This window comes from Chiloscyllium plagiosum, chromosome 31 (genome assembly GCF_004010195.1).
Source record: "Chiloscyllium plagiosum isolate BGI_BamShark_2017 chromosome 31, ASM401019v2, whole genome shotgun sequence".
NCBI lineage: Eukaryota > Metazoa > Chordata > Chondrichthyes > Orectolobiformes > Hemiscylliidae > Chiloscyllium > Chiloscyllium plagiosum.
In genome coordinates this window covers 20,441,564-20,468,901 of record NC_057740.1, presented here as the reverse complement: position 1 = coordinate 20,468,901, position 27,338 = coordinate 20,441,564, and the positions used below count along the sequence as shown (strand labels likewise).

The 27,338-nt window shown below is 41.2% G+C and overlaps 1 protein-coding gene across 2 annotated transcripts in view; it reads right to left on the bottom strand.

Annotated features, from left to right (window-relative positions):
• LOC122565300 (leucine-rich repeat and immunoglobulin-like domain-containing nogo receptor-interacting protein 2) overlaps positions 1-27,338 on the bottom strand; it is a 169,642-nt gene that overhangs the window by 122,114 nt on the left and 20,190 nt on the right. The window contains exon 1 of one of the 2 annotated variants that reach the window (XM_043721112.1): positions 25,581-25,747. The exons of the other annotated variant lie outside the window; for it this stretch is intronic. The gene's annotated coding sequence lies outside the window, so the exon portion shown is untranslated. Of the gene's footprint in view, positions 1-25,580; positions 25,748-27,338 lie in introns of those variants that run through there. 2 annotated transcript variants of the gene reach the window in all.

The window sequence follows — 27,338 nt, the reverse complement described above, 5'->3', positions numbered from 1 at the left end:
TACAACTATAGGATGACATCCCTGCTCTTGTGCTCAGCTCCTTTTCCTATTAAGGCCAACATACCTTTTGCCTTCTTCACAGTCTGCTGCACTTGCACGCTTATGGGTCAGACTCTGTGAAGTCTCCCCTTCTGAGATTGAAAATGATCAGGATGGGATGATGGGGAGGTAATGGCCACATAGTGTTATCGTACGGTGAGTATTCCAGGCAAAGGTTTTAGGGGTATGGGTCTGAATCACATCAAAGCAAATAGTGTACATTGAATTCAATCTTAAGATGATGTGGAATTTTTAAAACAAAAGCTGTCCTAATTATGACTAATTAGGTCCTGATTATATCACATCAGTTGTGACACTATGATCTTTGGCTAGAAATTCTGTGTCCCATGATCCAACTCCACTAGCTACCTGAAAGCTTGTACTTCCAGATAAACCTATTTGACTATAACCTGGTATAATGTGATTTTTTTACCCCAGTCCAACACTGGCACCTCCATATCCTAATTATGACTGTCAATTGTTGTCAAAACCCATCTAATTCACTAATGTCCTTTAAGAAGGAAACTGCCATCCTCACTGGGTCTCACCAACATGTGACTCCAGACCCACAGCAATGTGGTTAACTCTTTATTTCCCTTTGGACAATTAGGGATGGCAATAATTGCTGGCATTGCCCATGATGCCAACATCCCTTGAATGAATAAAAACTTCAGCTCCCTCTCTGCTGTAAGCCTTTGGCAAAGGAGCAAGCTGGTGATGAGATCTCTGCACAATGAACCTAATGTGTGACAGCAGTGGAAAAGCCATAGCATGTAGAGTTTCCAACCTACCCTTCACCTGATGACATAGTTATCAATGACTTTGCTCTTCATAGCCTTCAGCCTTGCCATCATTAATGATCTGCTTCAATGGGAGCTTCACCATGTCTGGCCCTACCTTCCTCATCAGTATCAGGTCGACAGGGGTCCCCAGATTTCTACATTTAATACATCACATGATTTTTGAGCTCTCTTTTCCTGCAGGATCAGGAGAGAATGATGGTCTTCCTTACCTTTTCCAATATGGGTCTGACATGAGCTATTGTGCTCCTCAATGTTGACCCCTTCATTACTGTACTCCATTTGTGAAGTGTCTGACTTCTCAGGGATTCAACTGTCCACTAGTTCTGACATTTCAGGTAGATCTATGGGTACTTAGTCTGCTCAACTTGTGTGTATAACGCTGCATAAAGTTAACCATGATATGAAGGTGCCAGTGTTGGACTGGGGTGGACAAAGTCAGAAGCCACATGACAACAGATCATAGTCCAACAGGTTTATTTGAAATCACAAGCTTTTGGAGTTCACCAGGACTTCGCTTGTGATTTCAAATAAACCTACTGGTCTATAAACTGGTGTCGTGTGACTTCTGACTCAGAAAGTTCGCAGTCTACAATGTAGGTGTTGCTTGCCTTTCATGTTTCCAGATAGAATCAGATAATTGATCCTTTCCCATCATTGAAAGCATGTACCCTGTCCACTCCTCTGCTGCTGACTTCTACAGTCAACTCCATTTGAATCCTTCTGGGGTCCCCGGTCATTTGTTTCTCCCTGACACCAGGAACAATATCTCTCGCCTCTCAGCGATTGCCTTGGTTGAGATCCATGTCAGGCACCAGAAACCTTCAGCATTGTTTGTCCATATTACACACTGGTCCTCTGTGAACCCACTTCTGTCACCTCCGCAGTGAGTGCTACTTAAATTTTCAGAATGCTTTGATTCAATGTTCCACCTCCAGGCTACTCCCGGTGCGGCTAATTGGGTGCCAAACCTGCCTCCACTCTGGCCAATTAGGAACTTTGCATTTGACAATTTGTTGTGAGTGTAGGCCTGTAGAGCATGTACTGAAAATCTATAGATGCACATCATTGTTACTGTGAAACTCACCAAAGGAAGGAAGGAGGGGAAATTGCCAAGGGAAAAATAGAGGATTCAATGTTTTTTTTCTAATTCAATCCATGCAAATTTTCAAACATTATTATATTGGTAGCATACTATTATAATAATAATGTTTGAAAATATTTAAAATCAAGTTGTAAAATATTTAACATTACATAATAAAAAGGAATTCTGAGTACGACATTAGCAGCATTTTAATTGGCTTGGTTAGGATCACATTAATGACCATACAAACATGGACAAAAATAGATTGTAAGATGGAAAACACAGCCCGAGTGTAAATAATACATTACTGCACAACACAGTCAGTGTCCATAACAGGCTTTAATTAGCATCTGTTCAGTCAGGATACATTTGCTCCTGCATTGAGATCTTCATCTTTGTAGGTCAGAGTTTATAAGGGTTTTAAAAATTGACACATGTGCAACATTTTGTAGGTGTTAGCATTGATCAGTTGTCTGTGAGTCTGAAGATTAGAATTTCAATATCGGATTTGAGCTCAGAATTGAGCTAAGGGCAGCAGTGGAGAAGTGATGCATTGTCTTAGATTTCCTCCAAACAAGTTTTCAACGAAAGCCATTTCGTGCTTTTCCGTTGGATGTCTAAGACTCTGTGGTATTTTCTGAAGAGCAGGGAGTTCTCCTGTTGTTGATGGAACACTTCTTCCCTTAACCAAAATGACTGAATAAACAGTTAACTGGTTGGCCACATTACTGCTGTTTTTGAGATCTTAGGAAAGCCATCCTCCAGTCTTTGTATGCAAACCGCTCACATTCCCCAAGCGAGTTACCCCCATTCCACCCCTTTTCGTGACCTATACTGAAGTAAAAATGTAAAGTTACCAAAGTTTTACCAAGCCATAGGACTGCCCTGTCTTTAGAGAGAGATGACTAGTGGTGGTTTAATATGAGGGTCACCACACCTCAGGCAGGAAGACAGGTTAAGAAGGAGAATCCTTCATGGTAACCTCAGCTGGTGCAGGAATTAAACCCACACTATTGGCATCACTTGCATTGTGAACCAGGCATCCAGCCAACTAAGCTAACTGACCTGGGATCTCAACAGTTAATGCCTCAGTTTATTAGCAGCAGAAACCACCCTTCCCTGGTGCTTGGGAGTTCTGCTGCTGTTTGTCTGGAGGCAGCACTTCAGATGAGATTTCCATTTGACTGTGGCCTTGATCGAATGGGTGACTCATTGTTCTCCAGTTGAGAGCTTAATTTCAATGAAATAGATCCAGAAGTCCTGGGGAGAGTTGACAGGGTCTCCACCAGTTTTCCAAAACCATCGGTAGGACCCTCATTGCATAAATTAAATTCTGCTGAAGCATTTGGCGAGAACGCTACCACTCCCTTGCATTTAGAAATGTGGGGTTTATTCTGAATTTCAATGCTGGTGATTCACCATTTGTTTTATGTTTCTTACAAATCAAGTACAGATATATGAAAGGCAGCTGAATCATATCACTTGTTTTTAAAACATCACACAAATTCAAGCTAAAGGACTCTTGTGGTGCAATGGTAGCATTCCTACCTCTTGGCCAGGAGGCCTGGGGTCAGGTCTGACCTCCTACAGAGGTCTGTAATGACATCTCTCTACAGGTTGATTAGCTAATACCTAATCACACAAATTCAAAATTATCCACAGGGCATATTTGATTGCAGTGAACTCATATTAATGAGCAAACTAGTAGATCTCAACAGGAAGAAGCAACGAGCAGAATAAAACTGCATCAGAACCATAGGAAATAACTGCAACACATCAGTATGCTACTAAGTATTTTTATTCTCTAGCTATTTAGTGGGTTTTGTTATTATATATAATGAGATAAGTGTGTATGTTGTCATGATTGTGATAAAGCATGGATGATGGATTTTTGATTCCAATCATCTGATTTTAATAACTGGGACCTTTATGGATTAAAACAATTTTTAAAAAGTATAGGTGCAGACATAAATGGCCAAAGTCATTACCTGACCTGTAGAAGTCAGAGGGTGGTGGTGAAAACATTGCCCTTAGGTCTCTTTTATATCTTTCCTCTCTCATCCTAAACCTATCCCCTCTAATTCTGGACCCCCTCACCCCAGGGAAAAAACTTTGTCTATTTACCCTATCCATGCCCCTCATAATTTTGTAAACCTCTATAAAGTCACCCCTCAGCCTCCGATGCTCCAGGGAAAACAGCCCCAGTCTGTTCAGCTTCTCCCTATAGCTTAAATCCTTCAACTGTGGCAACATCTTTGTAAATCTTTTCTGAACCCTTTCAAGTTTCACAACATCTTTCCGATATGAAGGAGACCAGAACTGCATGCAATATTCAAACAGTAGTCTCACCAATGTCCTGTACAGTCGCAACATGACCTGCCAATTTCTGTACTCAATACTCTGACCAATAAAGGAAAGCATACCAAACGCCTTCTTCACTATCCTATCTACCTGCAATTCCACTTTCAAGGAGCTATGAACCTGCACTCCAAGGTCTCTTTGTTCAGCAACACTCCCTGGGACCTTACCATTAAGTGTATAAATCCTGCTAAGATTTGCTTTCCCAAAATGCAGCACCTCACATTTATCTGAATTAAACTCCATCTGCCACTTCTCAGCCCATCGACTCATCAGATCAAGATCCCATTGTAATCCGAGGTAACCTTCTTCACTGTCCACTACACCTCCAACTTTGGTGTCATCTGGAAACTTACAAACTAAACCTCTTATGCTCACATCTAGATCATTTATATAAATGATGAAAATGAGTGGACCCAGCACCAATCCTTGTGGCACTCCACTGGTCACAGGCTTCCAGTCTGAAAAACAACCCTCCACAACCACCCTCTGTCTTCTACCTTTGAGCCAGTTCTGTATCCAAATGGCTAGTTCTCCCTGTATTCTGTGAGATATAACCTTGCTAACCTGTCTCACATGGGGAACCTTGTCAAATGCCTTACTGAAGTCCATATAGATCACATGTATCGCGATGCCCTCATCAATCCTCTTTGTTACTTCTTCAAAAACTCAATCAAGTTGTGAGACATGATTTCCCACGCACAGAGCCATGTTGACTATCCCTATCAGTCCTTGCCTTTCCAAATACATGTACACCTGTCCCTCAGGATTCTCTCCAACAACCTGCCCATCACCAACATCAGATCTACAATTCCCTGGCTTTTCGTTACCACCTTTCTTAAATAGTGGCACAACGTTAGCCAACTTCCAGTCTTCCGGCACCTCACCTGTGATTATTGATAATACAAATAGCTCTGAAAGCGGCCAACAATCACTTCCTGAGCTTCCCACAGAGTTCTAGGGTACACCTGATCAGGTCCTGGGGATTTATCCATTTTTATGTATTTCAAGACATCCAGCACCTCCTCCTCTGTAATATGGACATTTTTCAAGATGTCACCATCTATTTCCTCACATTCTATATCTTCCACGTCCTTCTCCACAGTAAACACTGATGCAAAATATTTGTTTAGTATCTCCCCCATCTCCTGTGGCTCCATACAAAGGCCACTTGCTGATCTTTGAGGGGCCCTATTCTCTCCCTAGTTACCCTTTTGTCGTTAATGTATTTATAAAATCCTTTTGGATTATCTTAACTCTATTTGCCAAAACTATCTCATTTCCCCTTTTTGTCCTCCTGATTTCCCTCTTAACAATACTCTTACTGCCTTTATACTCTTCTAAGGATTCACTCAATCTATCCTATCTATATCTGACATATGCTTTTTTCTTTTTCTTAACCAAAACCTCAATTTTCCTCATCATCCAGCATCGCCTCCACCTCCCAGCCTTTATTTTCACCCTAACAGGAATATACTGTCTCTGGACTCTCATTATCTCATTCCTGAAGGCTTCCCATTTTCCAGCCGTCCCTTTACCTGTGAACATTTGGCCCCCAATCAGCTTTTTAAGGTTCTTGTCTAATACTGTCAAAATTAGCCTTCCTCCAATTTAGAACCTCAGCTTTTAGATCCAGTCTATCCTTTTTCATCAATATTTTGAAACAAATAGAATTATGGTTGCTGGCCCCAAAATGCTCCCCCATTGACACCTCAGTCACCTGCCCTGCTTTATTTCCCAAGAGCAGGTCAGGTTTTGTACCTTCACTAGTAGGTACATCCACATACTGAATCAGAAAATTTTCTTGTACACACTCAACAAATTCTTCTCCATCTAAACCCTTAAGTGAGGCAGTCCCAGTCTATGTTTGGAAAGTTAAAATCCCCTCCTATAACCACCCTATTATTCTGACAGATAACTGAGATCTCCTTACAAATTGTTTTCTCAATTCCCTGCTGAGAGGGCAATATGAATAGGAAGGGTTGAGAGAGATTGGGCCAAGTGCTGGCAAATGGCACTAGATTAGGTTGGAATATCTGGTCGGCATGGACGAGTTGGACCGAAGGGTCTGTTTCCATGTTGTACATCTCTATGACTCTATAACTATTAGGAAGTCTATCATACAATCCCAATAAGATGATCATCCCTTTCCTATTTCTCAGTTCAACCCAAATATCTTCCCTGCATGTATTTCCAGGAATATTCCCCCTAAGTACAGCAGTAATGCTATCCCTTATCAAAAGCGCCACTCCTCCTCCTCTCTTGCCCCCCCTTTCTATCCTTCCTATAACATTAAGCTGCCTGTCCTGTCCATCCCTGAGCCACGTCTCTGTAATTGCTATGATAGCCCAGTCCCATGTTCCTTACGATACCTTGAGATCATCTGCCTTCCCTGTTAGGCCTCTTGCATTGAAATAAATGCAGTTTAATTTATCAGTTCTACCTTGTTCTCTGCTTTGTTTCTGCCTGCCCTGACGGTTTGACTCGCTCCTTTTCCCAACTGTACCAGTCTCAGATTGATATCTGTCCTCACTATTTCCCTGGGTCCCACTCCATTCCATCTTACTGGTTTAAATCCTCCCGGGCAGCTTAGCAAATCTCCCTGCTAGTATATTTGTCCCCTTCCAATTCAGGTGCAATCCGTCCTTCTTGTACAGTTCACTTCTACCCCAGAAGAGATTCGAATGATCCAAAAATGTGAACCCTTCTCCTTTGCACCAGCTCCTCAGCCATGCATTCATCTGCTCTATCCTCCTATTCTTACCCCCTCTAGCTCATAGCACCAAAAGTAATCCAGATATTACTACCCTCGGCGACCCCTTCTTTTTAAATGCCTGCCTAACTTTCTATATTCTCCATTCGGAATCTTATCCTTTTCCTTGCCTACATCATTAGCTCCAATCTGTACAATGACCTTTTGCTGATCCCTTTTCCCTTTGAGAACATTCTGCACCCTCTCTGAAGTATCCTTGATCCTGGCACCAGGAAGGCAACACAACATTCTGATTTTTCGCTGGTGGCTGCAGAAACGTCTATCTGTGCCTCTGACTAGAGAGTCCCCTATCACAATTGATCATTTGGAACCTGACATATCCCTCATTACATAAGAGCCAGTCTCGAGAGCAGAAACTTGGCTGTTTGTGCTACATTCCTGTGAGATTCCATCACCCATACATTTTCCAAAACAGCATACTTGTTTGAGATGGGGATAGCCACAGAAGACTCCTGTACTACCTGCCAACCCCTCCTCCTGCCTTTTCTGGAGTTAACTCATCTACCTGACTATAGCTGTGGCTTTTCTCCCTTCCTATAACTGCTATCCATCACACCCTCTAGCTCTTGTAAATTCCTTATTGCCTCTCACTGCTGCTCTAACCGATTCATGTGATCTGATAGAATTCAGAACCAAAGACCGTTCCTGCAGACATAATCATCATTTACATAGAAACTCCTACATCCAACAGGAAGAGCATATCTCTCTTCTAAAGACCATTTTTGCTCCTTCACAATCTACAGACCCACAAAATAGCACCATCTTTTTGCTCGATAAACACTGCTCTAGGCTAACTTAGTACTTATGGATTATATTTCAAAAATGTAATCAAGAGACAGATCTCAGGAAAACATTTAGTCAAGAAAGAACCCACTCTACACTCTACTATCGACTTACAGCAAGGTTACACTTAAAAACTATGCACTTATCTGTTCCTGTGCTGTGAGCTCTCCCACACAGGTTCCTCCAAGATCAGCTGTGAATTTTGCTGTTTGTTAATTTTTCCTAGATGCACTGGGATGACCAGAGATACATGAACTCAAACAGCAAAGGCAGTAACTGTGCATATTCACTGCTGTGTCAGTTAGCAGTGTAGGTTTCTTTGTCTCTCTCCCTCACTGACAATGTGGTCGCAGCCTTTTGTCCTTCTCCTTTTAAAAGTGCGGCTGTTTTGCACTTTTTCTCCCCAAAGTTCCAAAACAATGCAACAGCAGATAAAACAGTAATTGCTGTTCCTGGAATTTGAAGAAATCACCTCCAATACCAAAAATACCTCAAAAAAGGAGCAGCTCTTATAGCCACAATTTTTTCCTGTTCTCCATCTTAGATTACCCAGAATCCTTTATGGAGGATACAGGACTTTGCTAAATTGACTATTGTCTGAGGTTAACACTTTACACCTCAAAGGACATAATAAGGACTTTAAAATTTCTTTTTTTTAAATTTTTCAATGCTGGATTCTCTCTCTCATCTCTCTTCATCATTGTAACACTTATAATCCATTCAAGGTAGCATTTAACCTTTTGATTTTGGTGATGATCACATTAGTATAATTTCACACAAGATTTATATCCACTACTTAAACAATCTATCAGGTAAGTGATAATAAACAGCATTGTATGAGATCCAATATTTGGAAAATATGCACAATTTTATATGTTTTTATTACAGAGTCAGAGCGGCAGTGTGAGTGGAGCCATGAGAACATGATTGTAAACAGCAGCAGGAGCTATTGGATATAACCCTGACAAGCAAGGTCTGGATAAAGCTCACGTTGAGGTATTGGCAAGAGCAGGGTTCAGCTGAATCCAGAGGTGGATCTCCAGAGGTGATGTCAATCCATATCTAACATGTGGGGGTCTTCTAAAAGCCAATTGATCTGAGTTCTGGACCAGTACATTCCTGTGAGGCTGATAGAAAAGGATGGCAAGCTTCAGGAAACTTGGATGACAAGAAAATCTGAAAGTTTAGTCACAAAGTTGATTGAGTTTTTTGAGCAAGTGATGAAGATGACTAATGAGGATAAGGCAGAGGACGATGTCTACACGGACTTCTACAAAATTGGCTTGGTCATAGAAAATACAGGGTAGTTACAAAAGGGTGTTTTTCTGACTGGAGATCTCTGACTGGTGGTGCTCCACAAGGATCAGTGACGGGATCTATGTTATTTATAATATATATGTGTGATTTGGATGAAAATGAAGGTCTGATTCATAAGTTTGCAAGGTACACAAAAATTGGTGGAATTGTGGATAATGAGGAAGGTTACCAAAGGATAGGTCAGAATATACATAAGTTGAAAAGTTGGGTGGAAAAATGGCCAAGGGAGCTTAATCAGTACAAGTGAGCTGATGCATTTTGGGAGGTCAAATACAAGAGGAAAATATAGAGTAAATGGCATAACGATTAGGCGCTTGGGGTCCAAGTTCATGGCTCCCTGAAAGTGGTAAAGATGGCATACAGCATGCTTGCCTTCATTTGTCAGGGCATTTAATACAGAAGTTGGCAAGTCATGTTGAAGCAGCACTATATTTTAGATAGGCCACAGCTGGAGCATGGTATGCAGTTCTGGTTGCCACACTATATAGGAAGGATGTGGACGCTTTGGAGAGGGTGCAAAGAAGTTTACCAGGATGTTGCCTGGATTGCAGTGTATTAGCTATAGGAGAGGTTGGGCAAACTTGAATTGTTTTCACTCAAGTAGTGCAAGCTGAGGAGTGTCTCAATAAAAGTATATAAAATGATGAGAGGATAAGGTAGATCATTGAAATATTTTTACCAGGATGGAAATTTCAAATTCCAGGGGGCATTGGTTTAAGGTGAGAAGAGAAAAGTTGAAAGGAGATGTGTGAGGAAAGTTGTTTTTTACATAGAGGATGTTAGTGCCTGGAATGTACTGCCAGGTGAGGTGGTCAAAACAGATATGTTAGCTAAGTTTAAGAGGCATTTAGACATTCACATGAACAGGCAGGGAGTAGAGGGATAAGCACCATGTGCAAGCAGATGGGACTAGTTTAGAATGGCACCATTGTCAGTTCAGTCACTGTGGGCTGAAGGGCCTGTTCCTATGCTGTACTGTTCTATTAATGTAGGATGGAAGAGGTTGGCACATTGATTCTTCTGAGCATTCTACAGTGAGTGCTTAGTGTTGAGAACCATGATGTACTTGGTAGGTCTCTGCAATAATGGGTTATGATCAATGGTGAATGACTGGAAGCTACTCCAGTGCCTGGCTGAATTGGTGGTGGAGTCACCTGGGATATTCTCCCCCGACCAAGGTTATTGCTTGCTGCTCTCTGATTGCTGTTGAGCGAACACACTGTTTCACCTTACTGCCAATTGGTTCTTATGCAGAGCTTACAGATAGCTGGTACAGTGCATTGTTTTTGGCAGTTAAGTCCAGTATTGAGTCCGACACAAAGCAAGTTATGGGATCACACAGCTGAAATGCTGACTTGAGGTTTTGCACATCATTCACATGCATAGTTTCCAAGCGGTTGTTTGGTAGTACATGATATCACATAGTGCAGTATTCTCAGAGTATTTTTCTTTGAACAACATGTTATACTAATGCTCTGCCTGTTCTCCAAGTGAAATATAAATTTTCACAGTACAATTTCAGACAGTTCTCTCCTTTTGATGAGTCGAGAGTGTGGTGCTGGAAAAGCACCTCAGGCATCCTCAGATGCTGTCTGACCTGTTGTATCTTTCCAGCACCACACTCTCAACACTGATCTCCAGCATCTGCAGTCCTCACTTTCTCCCCTTTCGATGAGCCTATCATTATCCCTCAAGATAGCTTGCCCTAGTGGGTACTCGGTGAGTTGGCATGGTAAGTGTAAGGACATAAGGACATGGATTAGCATGAGTTGACACTACATTGACATAGGAGGTATAAATTACCATGGGGATGAGTTGAGGGTATGCAAAGGCTGGAATGTATGGAACATGGGAAGTGTGGGGGAATGGAGGTGAGGACTATGTTTTATTTCTTTCTCTCTTTATCCTTTGCTTGGACTAAAATGGGAGTACTGAAGCATGCCTACCCCACCCAACAACCTCTAAACTCTTCCCAGCACCACTTGCCACAATCCCCTCCTTAAAACCCAGACATTTTTGAATGGGATTTCTGGGGAACTTTTCTTCCAATGTGGGTTTGAGAATCCAGGAATTCTCTGCTCTGCCAACCTCAGGAGCATAAAGTCAGGCCTAACATTTTATTCTATTGAACCAAAGTTAAATGGACCTGGTGGGATTTGAATACATGTCTCCAGATGATTCCTCCAGGTCTCTGGATGATAAGCAGCGTAACAGATACAATGCTCTTATGTATCTATAACTGAAAAAAAAACAAGTTAAAAGCAAGGGCTTTAGAACATGGTGGACAGCTTTAAGAAACATAGCAAAGAGACTGTAGTGATTGTAACAAGGTCAGCCAGGTGGACCTCACAGAATATGAGTTCCCTGATTGGGGCTGTTCATCTGGTGTAAATAAAGGGTGAATTTTGACAGGATACCAGCCTCCGTGGAATTATTTCAGAGAGCATGGGCCAATTAGCTATTTGCGTGTTGTAAAATTCCATGATTCTTTTCTATGAATCATAAATCTTCAATGAACTAATCAGAAATGTCATGATGAGTCTGCACTGAAGCAAGCTTACATAATGAGCCTCCACTGAATTGGACGTAAAAAAATTTTATAGATGTAGCTTTATTAATGGTTCCAGCGTAGCGTTCATCCTGCCAGCCTCTGTTTATATTTTTGAGACTATGGAACTGAGCTTCACTTGCTTCCGCCTTGTCCAAACCAGCACATTTCTAGCCTCAATGTCAACATCACCGAAAACAAATGCAAAATCCATCAGCTCTGGACTTGATTTCAATGGGAAATGACAGCTCTAACTGAAGCATTCATATGTGCAGGGTAGATATGCTCAGGAAACTGGAACATTTATTCTCATTATACCTAGAGTCAGACCTGATCTTTCACTTAGAACATCTTGACAGCAAAATATATCAATCGGAAATAAAAATCCATCAGTGTTACACTTCAGTTTGTTTACGCCGTTCAATATATTTAGATTCTTAATGAATTTTTTAAAGTGCTGGGAGATATCTAAAACTTAATTTATCATTGGTGAAGATGATCCTTTTCTAATTCAATCTTGCTAGAGGCTTCTGGGAGCAAAATAAAGCAAAGATAATGATAGAAGAGATGGCTTTGAACTTAGCAGCAATCAGCAATGAGCAAAAATGTAAGTGGCAGCTCTAATTTAAACATATCACATATTAAGTTTTACCTCAGAGATAAAACATTTAAACATTTTTAAAACTATCAGCATTACCTCTGTAAAGCAGTTGTTAGAAAAAAATGCCATGCATCAACTTACAACTTAATTTTCCACAAATGATTGTACCAGCATTTTTATTACTAAAATGCAGTTTTATTTTCTGCACAAAGTGAAGATGCAACAAAAGCAACCAGAAAACAAAATGCCATTTAAGGCTGTTTGATATTTGTTGGTGACATAAAATCAGTGTTCAGAATTTTCTATAAAAACAGAATTTCCAAGAAAGATGTCATTTGAACAAACCAATCCTATTGTCTACGAAGATGCCACGGCTCTGTGAACAAAGATGGAGCTACAAGTCTCAGTAGCTTTTGTCAATGTCAGTACAGCTCTGTAGCATTCTCAGCCATCATCTCAAACGTTTCCTGTGCTCAACTCCATTACATAGCTCATTCTGTCATGACAGCTCTCAGGGAAAGATCAATATCAACCTATATTTCTAATGTTAGACATCAACCCAAAATTCATATTGTTCAATGTAACCACGAGATTTGTCTTGCAGGCTTCATAGCCCAGTCATCAGGCTCACATGAAGGTTGAGGTCTGTCTGGTGTGTGATATGGTCATATGAATGAGCAACAGGAGTAGGTCATTCAGCCCTTCAAGAAAGCTCTGCCATTCAATCCTATCATGGATGATCAGATTTTAAACCCTAAATTCCTACCTACTGCAGATAATCCCACTGTTTTTTAATAAGCAACCATGCCTTGAAATTATTCAAAGATTCCGCTCCCACTATCTTCCGAAGAAGAGTTCCAAAGACTCGTGACTCTGAAGGAAAAATGCCTCTTACCACAACCTCAAATATGTAACTTTTTATTTTCAATACATAACCTCTGGTACTAGCTTCTACCACCACAGGGGCATCCTTTCCCATCCAACCTGTCAAGATTGCACAGGATTTTATATGTTTCTGTCAAGTTATCGCTTACTCATCTAACCTCCAGCAAATACAAGCCTAGCCATTCCACAAAAGAGAACGACCCATTCCAGATATTAGTCAAGTAAGAGCTCCCTGAATTGTCTCCATTGCATTTACATTGTTCCATAATCAGAGAGACTAATATTATATATAGTGGTCCAGATGCGGTTTCACCAATTCTCTCCCTTGCTGAAGCATAACCTTCTTGTTCTTACGCACTCAATTTCCCTCACAATAAAGGATAATACTCTTGAGCTTTCCTAATTAATTGCTGTTCTACTCACATAAAAATCCCTTGTGATTTATGCAGTAGGACACCCGGACACTTCTGCATCACAGAGTTATGCAATCTTCCAAATTTTAGACGATATGCTTATTTTTTATTTATCCCATCAAATTGGACAATTTCAAATGTTCATACATTATATAGCATTTGCCAGATCTTTGCCCACTCTATGAATCTATCTACAGTATATTCTTTTGTAACTACTTACGTCAGTGTGGTCTGGTATGAGCACGGGCACAGGGCAGTCTGCAGCTCTTACTGAAACAGGGTAAGCGAGGGACAGCTTCTAATCCTACTGGAGCTTTACTAACACCTCCCCCCTATAGCCACCCCAATTCCACACAATTCCACAACCCCACCATCCAGGTCTGCGACAGGAAGACCACCTCAAGGAAGATGCACTGTTCTCTGTTACCTGTAGGAATCTGGATATCAACTGAATAACCCCAGAATACAGTAAGACATTGCACAGCTCTGTAATGCTGAAGAGTCTAGATGTCTTAGCACATAAAAGATTTGTCATGAATGACCATTAGCAGATCAATTGCATTGTTTGCAGTTGGATAGCCCTGCCACACTAACCCTTCTTTCCCCATCCCTTTCGAAAATAATGATGTGGGGGAATGAAGAGGAAGCAGTTTGCAGCCAGGTACACTGGCTGGCAGTGCTATTTTTAGTGCCAATCTGCTTTCATTGCTGACCCTACTTACACTTAAAATGTCAATATGTGGGTTTAGATTAATCAATCCCATTGCCATACTAATCAACATTAATGTTAGAATAATCAGCTCCAATATCAGATTAGTCAACCCCAATAGTAGATCAGTCATCTCCAATTCCAGACTAGTTTAGCCCAATTAAGGCAAATTACTATTGATGCTGGAGATCTGAAACAAACACCAAAGGTGGAGAAATTTGGCAATTTGGCAGTATCTGGGAAAGAGTTAATGTCTTCAGTTCAAATGTCTCACCTTCAGAACTGTTTGTTCTATGTCTCCCTGGAGGGTATCATAGAATCATAGAATGTAGGACATTCCTTGTTTCAGTCTTATTCAGGCCCTCAACCCACAACTCTTCCTCCAATAGATCCATGATGTCATCAATGCTGCTTCCTGCTCTCGTCTGGAATTGGAAAAAAATTCATCAATTTCACTTACAATTTCCATTCTTCTCCCATCCTGGCCCATCTACAACTCTGTCTTCCCCTTTTTTGACATCGCTCTTTCAATTTCTGGGGATAGACTATCTACTAATATCAACTACAAACTCACCGACTCTCACAGTTAACTTGACCACACATCATCACACTTCGCTTCCTCCAAGGACTCCATTCCATTCTCCCAGTATTTCCATTTCTGTTGCTTCTGTTCCAATGATGTTACCTTTCACTAGGGTGACCCTAACATTAGTGATCTTTTCCTCAACTGAGGACTCCTGCTCAATGTGTTTGACAGGGCCCTCACGCGTTTCCAATCCATTTTCCTCACTTCTGCTCTCACCGCTTCCCAATCTTCCCAGAACAATTCTTGGCTTCCCCTTGTCCTTTCTTTCCATCCCACTAGTCCATGCATTCAAAGGATTATCCTCCATCATTCTGTCATCTCTAGCAGGAGGCCATCACCAAACACATCTTTCCTTCCCCTCCATTGTCAGCATTCCGTAGGGATAGTGACATCTTACAGCAATCCTCCATTACTCATTACACTTCCACACTCCCTCTTGACACCTTCCCATGCAATTGCAGAAGGTGTAATACTTGACCATTCTCTTCCTTCCTCCTCACCATCCAAGGCCCCTTATGGACCTTCCATGTGAAGCAACATTTTACTTGTACTTCTTTCAAGTTATCGACGTTTCGGGCATGAGCCCTTCTTCAGGAATGAAGAAGGGCTCATGCCCAAAACGTCGATTCGCCTGCTCCTTGGATGCTTCCTGACCTGCTGCGTTTTTCCAGCAACACATTTTCAGCTCTGATCTCCAGCATCTGCAGTCCTCATTTTCTCCTTCTTTCAAGTTAGTCTATACAAACTCTCTTACAATGTAGAGTCCTTTAGATTGATGAGATGAAACACAGACTGGGTAATTGCTTTGCAGTGCATCTCTACTCTGCCCATAGGAATGACCCTGACCTTCGAGTTGTGGACTATTTCAATAAAACACCTAGTTCTCGTGCAATCATTTCTGACCTGGGCCTGCTGTAATGTCCCAATAAATTATAATGCAAGCTCGAGGAAGAGCATCTCACTTCCTGCTTAGGTACTTTACAGCCTTGATGTGTCAATATTGAACTCCACAACACCAAAACCTGATTACATGATGCCCATTCTCTATTCCCCTTAAATTCGTCTCATCCTTATGCCGATTATACTCTACTTTGCTCTCAGCTATTTTCATCTTTCCACACCTTCATTTACATCCATTTTCTATCAATTTCTCTTCTGCCCTATTGAGCAACATTTTGCCTTTTGTACTGGGCATCCAAACCAACTGTTCCCCTCGTTCCTCCTCCTCCTTAATCAAATTTGTAAAATCCACCATTTAAAAGACAAAAGTTCTGGAAGAAATCATATTGAACTGAAATCACTAACTTGTTTTCTCTCTCCACAGATGCTGTGTTTGTACTCAACCTCAGGTTACACTGGTCATTCCAATATAAGAGCAGTCAATACAAATGTGAGGTTGTGCATTCCCCAATATCAGACAATTTTATATCTTAAGCTGTAACCTACTTTCACTTGTAAATTTTAAAACAATGCCTTTCTAGGTCAGGCATTTTTTCTTTAACTACAGACTCTGATCTATTTAACCCAAGCAATGGGGCAGCCGTGAGAAAGAAAAAATATAATTAGACAGTCAAAGAAAGCTGGATTTCAAAGGAAAGTGGAAGTCATTGCAATGGCTGATACCAAAACAGCATGACAAATGGAAAAGTATTGCAACATATCAGTACTCACAGGGACGGAATTAGGGGTTGGATTTTCTTATTGATCATTTAACACAGTTATTACACTGTGAAATGAGTTCAATCATTTGTACTGAGGGATAAACAGCACCCCTCTTCATCTCACCTCAATCTGACATGATCTCTTATGACTGAACTTTGTAAGAGTATTTGTTGATCAATGAATGAGTGTATGGTCGATTACTAACTCTCCCTAGGAATATATGCCTTATTACTAAGGCTTCATACTTAATATATTTTCTGACTTAAATTTTGAAGGATAATGGAAAAATAGATTAATTTCACGTTCAGTAGGCAAGTTTAGTTTTTTTGCAGAATGAAAGGGTAATTTTTTTGTAAAAAGTCACTTCTGGTAAACCACCTGACTTCAGCTAATCATATGGACTTACTTCTTAGAAATGACCAGTCTGGTTTTATGTGCTGCTTCTTTGAACAATGTTTTACTTGGAGGTGGCTTGATCTTCAGTTGGGACAGAGGAGGGGGTGGGGGGAGAGACTATGGTGGAAAGGGCTGCACAGCTCACTGTGCTCCTGTTTCTAAAACACTCCGAATGTGAATCCAGTGTGAAATGTGATCATTCTCTTGAAGAGGGTGTGGGAAACTTTTCAATATTCTGCTTACTGAGCGAGCTGCATCTGCCAAGATCAGGAGACAACTGCACATGCCGAGTGGCCTGTCTATGTACATCAGAATGACAGATCAACAGCCATGTAAACATTCCACACTTCATCTTTCCTTTTGCTTCAAGAACTAATAATTATTAGCTAAAAGTTTTTTTTTCCATAGTGAATCGTTGCAAGGATAAATCCATTTTCTCCCCCTATTTTCATATTACAAACAATGCGTTTGGGAGTTATGCACTTTTTGACTTTTTATCTGGCATATTAACCAAACAAAATACTCCCCGCCCATTTCCTTCGGTTAATCGAGGTTCCTCTGTATCTGGTTTCCTCATATGAAAAAGAACAATTCAATCACCCTACTAAAGGTAAAATTGCCACAGTCCTGCCAATCTATCGGGCTGCTCTCTCATTAGAGAGAGATAACTGGTGGTGCTTTAATATGGGGGTCACCACCAGTGAGGGGAGAGGTTGAGAAGGAAAGGAATTGAGTCACTTTGTATCACAAACCAGCTGTCTAACTAACTGAGCTAACCAACCCCTAGATGATCACTCTCCTAAACCCTGGGAAAAGGAATAAAATCGTGACACCAAATGCACACAAACACTGGTATAACATTTAAAAATGACAGACCACCTAATTCAAAATGTAAGATTGAGAATATTCAGTCAATGGGGCTTTTGACTCCTTTGGGTTACCCTAAAATCACGTTTTTTTTTCACAATATTCATCCTCAGTAGTAGAGGAGTGTGTCAGTATCTATGAGTTCTCAGTGAATAGGTTTTCTCTAATTTGCTTGATGACTGGTTGCTGGGTTTTGAGAGAGCATGAGAGATACAGAGAAAGGAAGAACAAGCCTTCCAGTTTTGCTGCTGTGAATCTATTTTCTTCTCTCTGTTCTAATCAAAAGCAGTTACCTAAAATGCAATTCATTTGCATACCCTTTTGGCTGGCTTCATTATTTTTTTCAAGTTGGATAGCAGGCAAGTCTTCACTGCAATACGTTCAAGTTTTGAAAGATGTAATTCAAACAGATAATACAGATCTGAGTGACTGCTTTCTGTTACTTTAATGCATTCATTTCAGTTCAGACTGGATCATATTTATTTGATGGTTTCATTAACTGCATGAACCTGTAGTCAGGTGATCACAGCATTGTCTATCAATGCTCACTGCTATTGGGGATTAAAATGAGAAATAACTTCTGGCAAGTGCACAGGTATTGTTATACATCGCAATCAGGAAGTTCCTCTCCAAGAAGTCTTGCTTTTCCAGAGACTTTGATATACAGGCATCTCGCAGAGAAGCTAAACAATGAAGAGCAATTCAAAGATTTTGTGCTTACAGAGTATTTGCTCAACAAACATGATAGAAAATGTTTCAGGTGGTCCATTCCAGTAAAAGTGGATTTTGAACAGCACAATTAACTTGAATTATTACCAAACAATCTTTCTAGTACAAAAATTTCACATTTATAAATGCAAAGCCACATTCCTTCATTGTTTGCAATTTAAACAATTAAAAATAAGTAAATAACATGTCATTTCTACCTGTTGTTCCTCCTCTTCCATCTCTCTCTATCTACCACATCTTCCTTTTCCTTTATTTCATTTTCTAACCTGACATTAGATATTCTTATACTTCCTGATTTAAACATTAACTATTCTTCGTTGGATTAGTTTAAATTGGATTAGAAGATATAACATTGCTTTTTCAAGATTATATATGCAAGAGATAGGACTTGCATATTTTGTCAGCATTATACTGTCCATAGCTCTTTAGCAGAAATAACAATTTACAAGTGACTGATGATAAACAGCAGGCAAATAAAGTTACTGTAATTCTAATACTATTGGGTATTCATATCCTAATCGTTGCAGAGATGGATCCCTACAGCCTAATTTACTCTGAGGAGGTCCCGTAGGGTTGAGCATGACTTGCTTCCACTGCAGCTCTTTGAGAAAGTTAAAAATCTAAGGACAATCTAAGCCACATATGGGGTACGTGGTACTTTAAGAGTTCGATAGGCAAATTGTTTGAAACTTTATGTGCTCTGTTTGATGTCTCAGCTTCAGCTTTGTAAGTTCACAATGGAACCTTTTGATATATTTGATCTTTCAACCCCATTCTCGCATTTTCTCCCTGTAACCCTTGATCCCTTTAATACGCGAGAGCCTATCTATCTCATTCTTAAATATCCTCAATAAGTTGGCTTCCACAGCCTTCTATGACAATGAATTCCATCGATTCACCGTTCTCTAGTTGAAGAATTTTCTCCTTATCTCTGTTCTAAAAGGTCTTCCCTCTACCCTAAGGCTGTACCCTCAGGCCCTAGTCTCTCCTATCAATGGAAACATCCAGTCTGTCCAGGCCATTCAGTATTCAGTTTGTTTCAATTAGATCCCTCCTCATCCTTCTAAACTCCATTGAATATCGATCCAGAATCGTCAAACATTCCTCATATGTTAATTCCTGGGACCATTCTCATGAACCTCCCCTGAACACACTCCAGGGCCAGTACATCCTTCCTGAGATATGGGGCCCAAAACTGCACACAATACTCCAAATGTGGTCTGACCAGAGCCTTATACAGCCTCAGAAGTACATCCTTGCTTTTCAATTGAAGTCATGTCAAAATAAATGCCATCTTTGCATTTGCCTTCATAACTACTGACTCAACCTGCAAATTTACCTTGAGAGAATCTGGACTGGAACTCCCAAGTCTCTTTGCACTTAAGACTTCTGGGTTTTCTCCCTACTTAGAAAATAGTCCTTGCCTCTATTCTTCCTACCAAAGTGAATGACTTCATGCTTTACCATGTCATACTCCATCTGCGACTCTCCCAACCTGTCTAAGTCCTTCTGCAGTCTCCCCGTTTCCTCAATGCTACCTGTCCCTCTATCTGCCTCTCTACCTATCGTTGTCTCATCTGCAAACTTAGCTGGAATGCACTCAGTCTCTTCATCTCGATTATTAATGTATAAAGTGAAAAGTTGTGGTCCCAACACTGAGCCTTACAGAACACTACTTGTCACTGGCTGCCATCTTGAGAAGGACCCTTTTATCCCCAGTCTCTGCTTCCAACCAGACAGCCAAGCTTCTATCCATGCTAACACCTTGCCTTGAACACCATGGGTCCTTATCTTACTCAGTAGCCTCCTGTGTGGCACCTTATCGAAGGCCTTCTTGAAGTCCAGGTTGATAATATCCATTTGTATTCTAGCAGATTTGTCAGGCATGACCTCCCCTTGATGAAATCATGCTGACATTGCCCTATTCTACCAGACACTTCCAAGTATTCAAAAATCTCATCATTCACAACGGATTTCAGGATCTTGCCCACGACTGACTTTAGGCTAATTGGTCTGAATTTTCCGTCTTTTGCCTTACTCTGTTTTAAACAGGGGTGTCACGTTAACAATTTTCCAGTCCTCTGGGACCCTCCCTGACTCTAATGATTCCTGAAAGATCACTACTAACACCTTCACTATCTCTTCAGCTATCTTCCTTAGAACCCTGGGGTCTAGTCCATCTGGTACAGGTGATTTATCTATCTTCTCCCTTTCAAATTGCATAGCAAATTCAATCATATTATGATCACTGCCTCCTAAAGGAACTTAAGATGAAGGAACCTTTATTAAGTCTGCCTCATTGCACAACACTAAATCCAGAATTGCCTGTTCCCTCATGGGCTCCACCACCAGCTAATCCAAAAAGCTATCATGTAGACATTCCACAAATTCCTTTTCTTGCAATCCACTACCAAATCCACTAAGTTTTCTCAGTCCACCATGATCACTGTAACTTTGCCTTTCCTACACATCTTTTCTATCTCCTGGTGTATCTTGTGTCCCAGCTCCTGACTACTGTTTGGAGGCCTGTACATAACTCCAGCTATGTTTTTTTTTTACCTTTGTGGCACCTCGATTCTATCCACACAGATTCTACATCATCTGACCCTACTTCATTTCTGAGTATTGATGTAATTTCTTATCTTATTAATAAGGCACCCTCACCCTCTCTCCCCACCTGCCTCTCTTTTTGAGAGGATGTATATCCTTCAATATTCAGCTCCCAATCCTGATCCCCTTGCAGCCACGTCTCCGTGATGCCCAACACGTCATACCTGCCAATTTCAATCTCTGCCATAAACTCAGTTACCTTATTCCTTATACTGCATGCATTCAGATCTCACACCTTTAATCCTGTATTAACCATCTCTCTTCCCATTGTCATTCATTTTTCCAATGTGTTTGAAGTTTGATTGCTAACCTTTTCCAAACACTGTGTTCTATTTGTGTCTTTGTTGGAGATCTTAATAACCTCTCCTGGGATCTGCGATCTTACCTTCTCCTTTAATTCAGGTTTTCTAATTTTGCTGATAACCAACTCTTCCCCATCCCTGTTTACTTTAAAGCCCTGTCTACAGCCCTAGTTATGCGATTCACTAGGACTCTGCTCCCAGCACGGTTCAGATGAACAGGTCCTTTCTTCCCCAGTACTGGTGCCAATGTCCCATGAATTCAAACCCATTTCTCCCAAACCAATCTTTCAGCCACATATTTACCTGGTTAATCTTATTGACCCTGTGTCAATTAGCTCATGGCTCAGGTAGTAATCCAGAGATTATTACCTTTTCGCTTCTGCTTCTGACATGGGCCAGCCTCAAAGAACACTCATGACTGATCCATTTACACGATACTTCTGCATTTTAATACTGCACCAGCAATTCTCGTAATACTGCAGCAAGGACGCCATGTGCTCAGGGATACCCACCCAGCTCATGGACTGGACTCGGCTGTATCTCTGGATTCTTCTTTCACTGTCTCGGTGTTCTGAGCCAACCTTTGATGCTCACAGCATTCCGGCCTCACTTTTGCTTTTTGCATTGACCATAGCATGAGAGATACCAGACTCATGTTACTGTTGTTAGATTAGATTACTTACAGTGTAGAAACAGGCCCTGTGGTCCAACAAGTCCACACCAACCCTCCGAAGAGTAACCCACCCAGACCCATTGCCCACATTTACCCCTTCACCTGACACTATGGGCAATTTAGCATGGCCAATTTGCCTAACCTGCACATTTTTTGGACTGTGGGAGGAAACCGGAGCACCCGGAGGAAACCCACGCAGACACGGGGAGAATGTGCAAACTCCACACAGACAGTTGCCTGAGGTGGGAACTGAACCCGGGTCTCTGGTGCTGTGAGGCAGCAGTGCTAACCATTGTGCCACCGTACCGCCCACTAGAAATCCACGTTGTCTTCCATAGAAATCCATAGAATCCTGACAGTGTGGATCCAGGCTATTTGGCCCAACAAGTCCACACCAATCCTCTGAAGAGAATCCCCTGCCCTATCCCTGTAACCTTTCATTCCCCATTGCTAACAAATCTAACCCTATATATCCCTGGACACGACTGGGAAATTTAGCATGGCCAATTCACCTAACCTGCACATCTTTGGACTTTGGAAGGAAACGGAGCACCCAGAGGAAACCCAAGCAAGTACGGGAAGAATGTGCAAACTCCACACAGACAGTCGCCTGAGGCTGGGCGCGAACCTGGGTCCCTGGCACTGTGTGGCAGCAGTGCTACCCACTGAGCCACTGTGACATCTCATCTTACTGTGCTGCTTAACACAGAAACAAAGCCAGGCAGCTTGCCAGCTGGTTCAGTCAAGGAGAATAGACTTCAGTTGGAGTTCCCAGCACTGTGAGTGAAGGGCAGCCTCTGACACCAGTCTTACTGGCCGATTGAGGGCTGTATTCCTCATGAAGTGAGACAGAGGTAGGCATTATGGGAGATGAAAGTGGACGCTACAGCTATTACTATTGGTGCAGGTGGTGAAGTGTCCCAGTGAATGAACAAGCAGTGCAGAGGACTTATGGTCTACTTAACGGTATTGCTTAATGGTGAGCAAGAGTGACTGAGAAAATGTTACAGGCAGTAATGTGGTAGAGCATGAATCTTGGTTGGAACTGAGTATAGTAGCTGAGATGGAGTCAGTGTGAGGTATTGGAGAGCACATTTGCTCATGGATGGAGAATTCCATTGACCTTCTTCTTACATTTCCAGCAAATTGTATTTTTGCTTCTTCTTAGTTGTTGTGCATTCTTCCAAACAACTGAGACTGCTTTTACCTGGGTGTCCAGTTCCGTCCAGGCTGGCATGGATTGGTGTCATGGTCTGGGGGAAGACAAAGTCCCATCTCTGCATCACCCTATCCAACAGGACCAGCTGGACCCTGCCCACAAAGGAGGACCCTAACTACCCCTGTCTGACATATCCAGGGAAAAAGTCAACAGCTGTAACAGTGCCTGTCTGAGTGAAAAACAAGCTTTTAGAGATGGTAGGTTGTAAGGGATGCCAGGAATTCCAAATGTCCAAGCAGTAGCGAGTTGTTCTGGGTATGGCGCTATGTAGGATCAGGCAGGAATTGGACATTTCTACATAGGTAGTTTGCGTGCTGGGTTTGGTAAGGTAAAACAAGAGAACTCATAAAGCTTTGCATGGGAAACTCTCCGAAAAATTCAATGCAACTCAGACTGAGCCAAAAAGGTTAAGATTCATCCTGAGAAAAGGTCACCAACCTAATATGTTATCTGTTTGTATCTTACCACAAATTTGCTGAGTATTTCTAGCATTTCCTGCTTTTCTTAATCCTAACAGCATATTTGTTGTAATAGAAATATTTTCACGGTATCACAGAAATGTTATGCAGAAGAAAGAGGCCATTGGGCCCTTCCTGTCTACACCAGCTCTCCAAATGAGCATCCTGACTTTGTGCCATTCTCCTATCTTCTTCCCCTACCCTTGAAAAGTATTTCTATTCAAATCATCCTCCAATGCCCTCTTGAATACCTCCACCAGTTCCTGACAGTGCATTGCAGACCGTGACAGAACGTTGTATGAAAAGGTTTTCTCTCGCATCACATTTGTTTCTGTTGCAAAATACAAACTGCGTCTTCTCATACTTGATTGTGTTACATGTGGGAACAGGTTTTCATCTACACTATTGACCTCCATCATGATCAGATCCCCACTTAGTCTGCTTCTCTCCAAAGAGAACTGTTCCAACCTCTCAAAATAATCCCCATAGCTGAAGTTTCTCATCATTGAAACTCTTCTGGTAAATCCTCTGTACTCTCTCCTATGTGATGCTCAAAACTATACCCATACTCCAGTTGAGGCCTATCATGCATTTTATACAAGTCCAGCACCACTTCCTGGATCTTATAGTCTACACCACTTTTAATAAAGTCTCGACACAATGTGCTTTATGAACTACTGTCTCCCAGTCCTGTCACTTTCGATAATCTCTACACCTATACACTCCAGTTCCTCTGCTCCTGTTCCTCATTTAGAATGATACCCCTATTTTATATTCTGTCCATTTCCTTCTTAACAAATATATATCTCATATGTTTCTGTGTTAAACTTCACCTGCACTACCTGCCCACTCTGCTAACTTGTCAATGACCTTGTCACTGTCGTTGGAACAGTGTCGTCCTCTCAGTTTACAATACTTCAAAATTTCTACCAAATCATTTATTACAACTGCCATATCAGTTATTGTGATTAGTTGAAATTCACTGTTCTTTGTTACATTTTTGACAAATATATTGCTTGGTGGTCATAAACTAGACTGGAAAACATAGCTAAGTCAAAGATATTCATAATTAGAAGCAATCCCTTCATCTATCAAGCCACGTGGACTTTTGTACTTTCCAAATATTATAAATATCAACTGCAATTTAGTGATCTCACTGCAATAATTTACACGTAAAACCATAATTTCAGATTACTTTGACTCTTGCAGTTTTGATTTTCAAATCTCTCCATACCTCAGTCATAATTTCTGGCCAATAATCAATATTACTCTTGGAAACTCTAATATAAACTTAACCAAGATGCTTGTGAAAGGTCCCACAATAGATTCAAACTTATTTAAGCCAGTTTATAGTTGCTTAACAATCTGAGCACTTAAAGTTTAAGTAGAATAAAAATATCTAGACAAATTACTGAGGCTCAAAATTCTATTTGCTATTTTTACAATGTGCCAAAAATAAGTTCTGTAGACATTTTTTGTATAGAACATATCAGCTAGCAGGTGAGTCATCCCAAAGTGAGATGCTCCCTTTCGACAACACAGGAGGAGAAATTGATAAGATGTTGTTTGACCACTTTGGGTTTACACAATACACTGCTGCCACTAAAGCTGTGCTTCAACATTACAGTTAGATAGATCTTTCCACTGTGAGCACGCTAATTGAATGATTGCATTCTTGTTGAGGAGGGTTTGACAATCCATTTCAAATGAATCATAGCTTATATCCATCACAGTGAAACATAAACACATTATACAAACTTCCCCCTACCATTTTGTGAGCCGTTGATTGTGTTCTTTATCCTGGAATTAGGATAAGAATCTGGACACAGAATCCTCACTCCTGCTGTCAGTGTCACTCCACAATCAACAGAACAATGAGGACTCTGCAGGAAGTGACTGGTCAGCTGTTAGTATCTGCCCTCTGCTGAGAAAGAATGTTTTGTCCCATGCTGTGCTGCATTTAACAATGAGTCTTTTCTTTGATGTGCAATGTCCCACGTGCATAGGAGCTTGGTGCTGTAATCTGGGATCAGTACTCAAACCATGTCAGTGGATTATCAACTGCAAATTGATTTCTTTCTCTGATGCCTTGTGTGCACGTAAGTCAATCTGTGATGTTGCATATTGTTGGCATTGTGGCACTATTTCCAGAACCTTATTTTGTTGATGTCAATGTTGCTTGGCAGGCAAAATATACAGTGGGCCAAAAAAAACAGATATAGTGGATGAAAAATAATACATTTAATTGTATAGGCTTTGCTGATCGATTTATGTATTCTGAGAGAGATACTGACAATCATTCAGTGTGGCAGAGGGAGAAAGCCCAATGGTACAAGCAGGGCTGGCAGTCATACACTGTGCCTGCTTATCATTTCCATTGACTTTAAGGAGTAGTGTGTATATTTGCTGTCCATAATACGTGCTCTCTGTAAATTACCCCTTAGTAGTGCTGGGCAGATTTCAGTTCCGTGGGTATTAGCTTCCCTTAATTTATTGTAAGCACTGTAAGCAAGTAATGATGAGTTAAAATCAAATCGTAATAGAAAGAATCATAGTTTATTGTCATTTGTATTTTTTTTTCAGAAAGCACAGTGAAAAGTCTTTAAGTTGCATTACTCCAGCACCATTTTAATAACAGATTAAATTGTTAAAAACAAATTAAGACAAAGTCCATCTTCATTCAATTCACGGCTCCAGGGCTCCTGAGATTGAGGAATCCCAGTCGGTTGCCAAAAGCAGATGCTGAAGCTGTTGAAAGGTATCCCGGCTGTTGGATTCCCGGGCTGGATCCACCCACAAAGTCAAAGAAGCCGCAGAAGCTGCCGCATGGAATCCTAGGCCCTTACAGACCCACTGTGCACCGAAGGGTCGTATCCAAAAAGTTGACTTCTCCATCTCCCAATGCTGCCTGGCTTGCTGTGCTCTTCCAGCCTCCTGCTTGTCTACCTTGGATTCCAACATCTGCAGTTTTTTTGTTTCTAACCAAGTTTGTGCCACAGCCAGGTCTCTACAAAGGATGCCCGCTTTGAGAAGTTCTCTGCCTCCCTTTCTCACTGCCACAGCACCGAAGATGCAGCAGAAGCTGCTGTAAGGAATCCCGGGTCTCTGGAAACATGGACCTGGACCCACCTCATCGCCAAAGCCACCACTGAAGTAACCCATCACGTTGGAGGACCCACCAGGACATGGCTGCAATGACCACCTGGAACGGCCGGATCCACATCACATTTTCCACGACAACAGCCTCTTGAAAGCTCATTCCTGCCCCGAAGCCAGCAACAAAAGGTACAATAAATTTTGATGTTAGAAAATAATTTAAAGGAAAGAAGAATGCGGCCTGGTGATCAGAAGCAGATGGGTCAGGAGCCTAAACACTTCATATGTTGCTGCCACTTTTCAACAACTGATGATATTTATTAAAAATTACTCCATTAATTCTCAACCCCTCTGTTCAATTTCACTGATTTCTTTAGCATTTGGACTGGTGGCAGTGAATTACTTTACTATCACTGAGACATATGTGGAT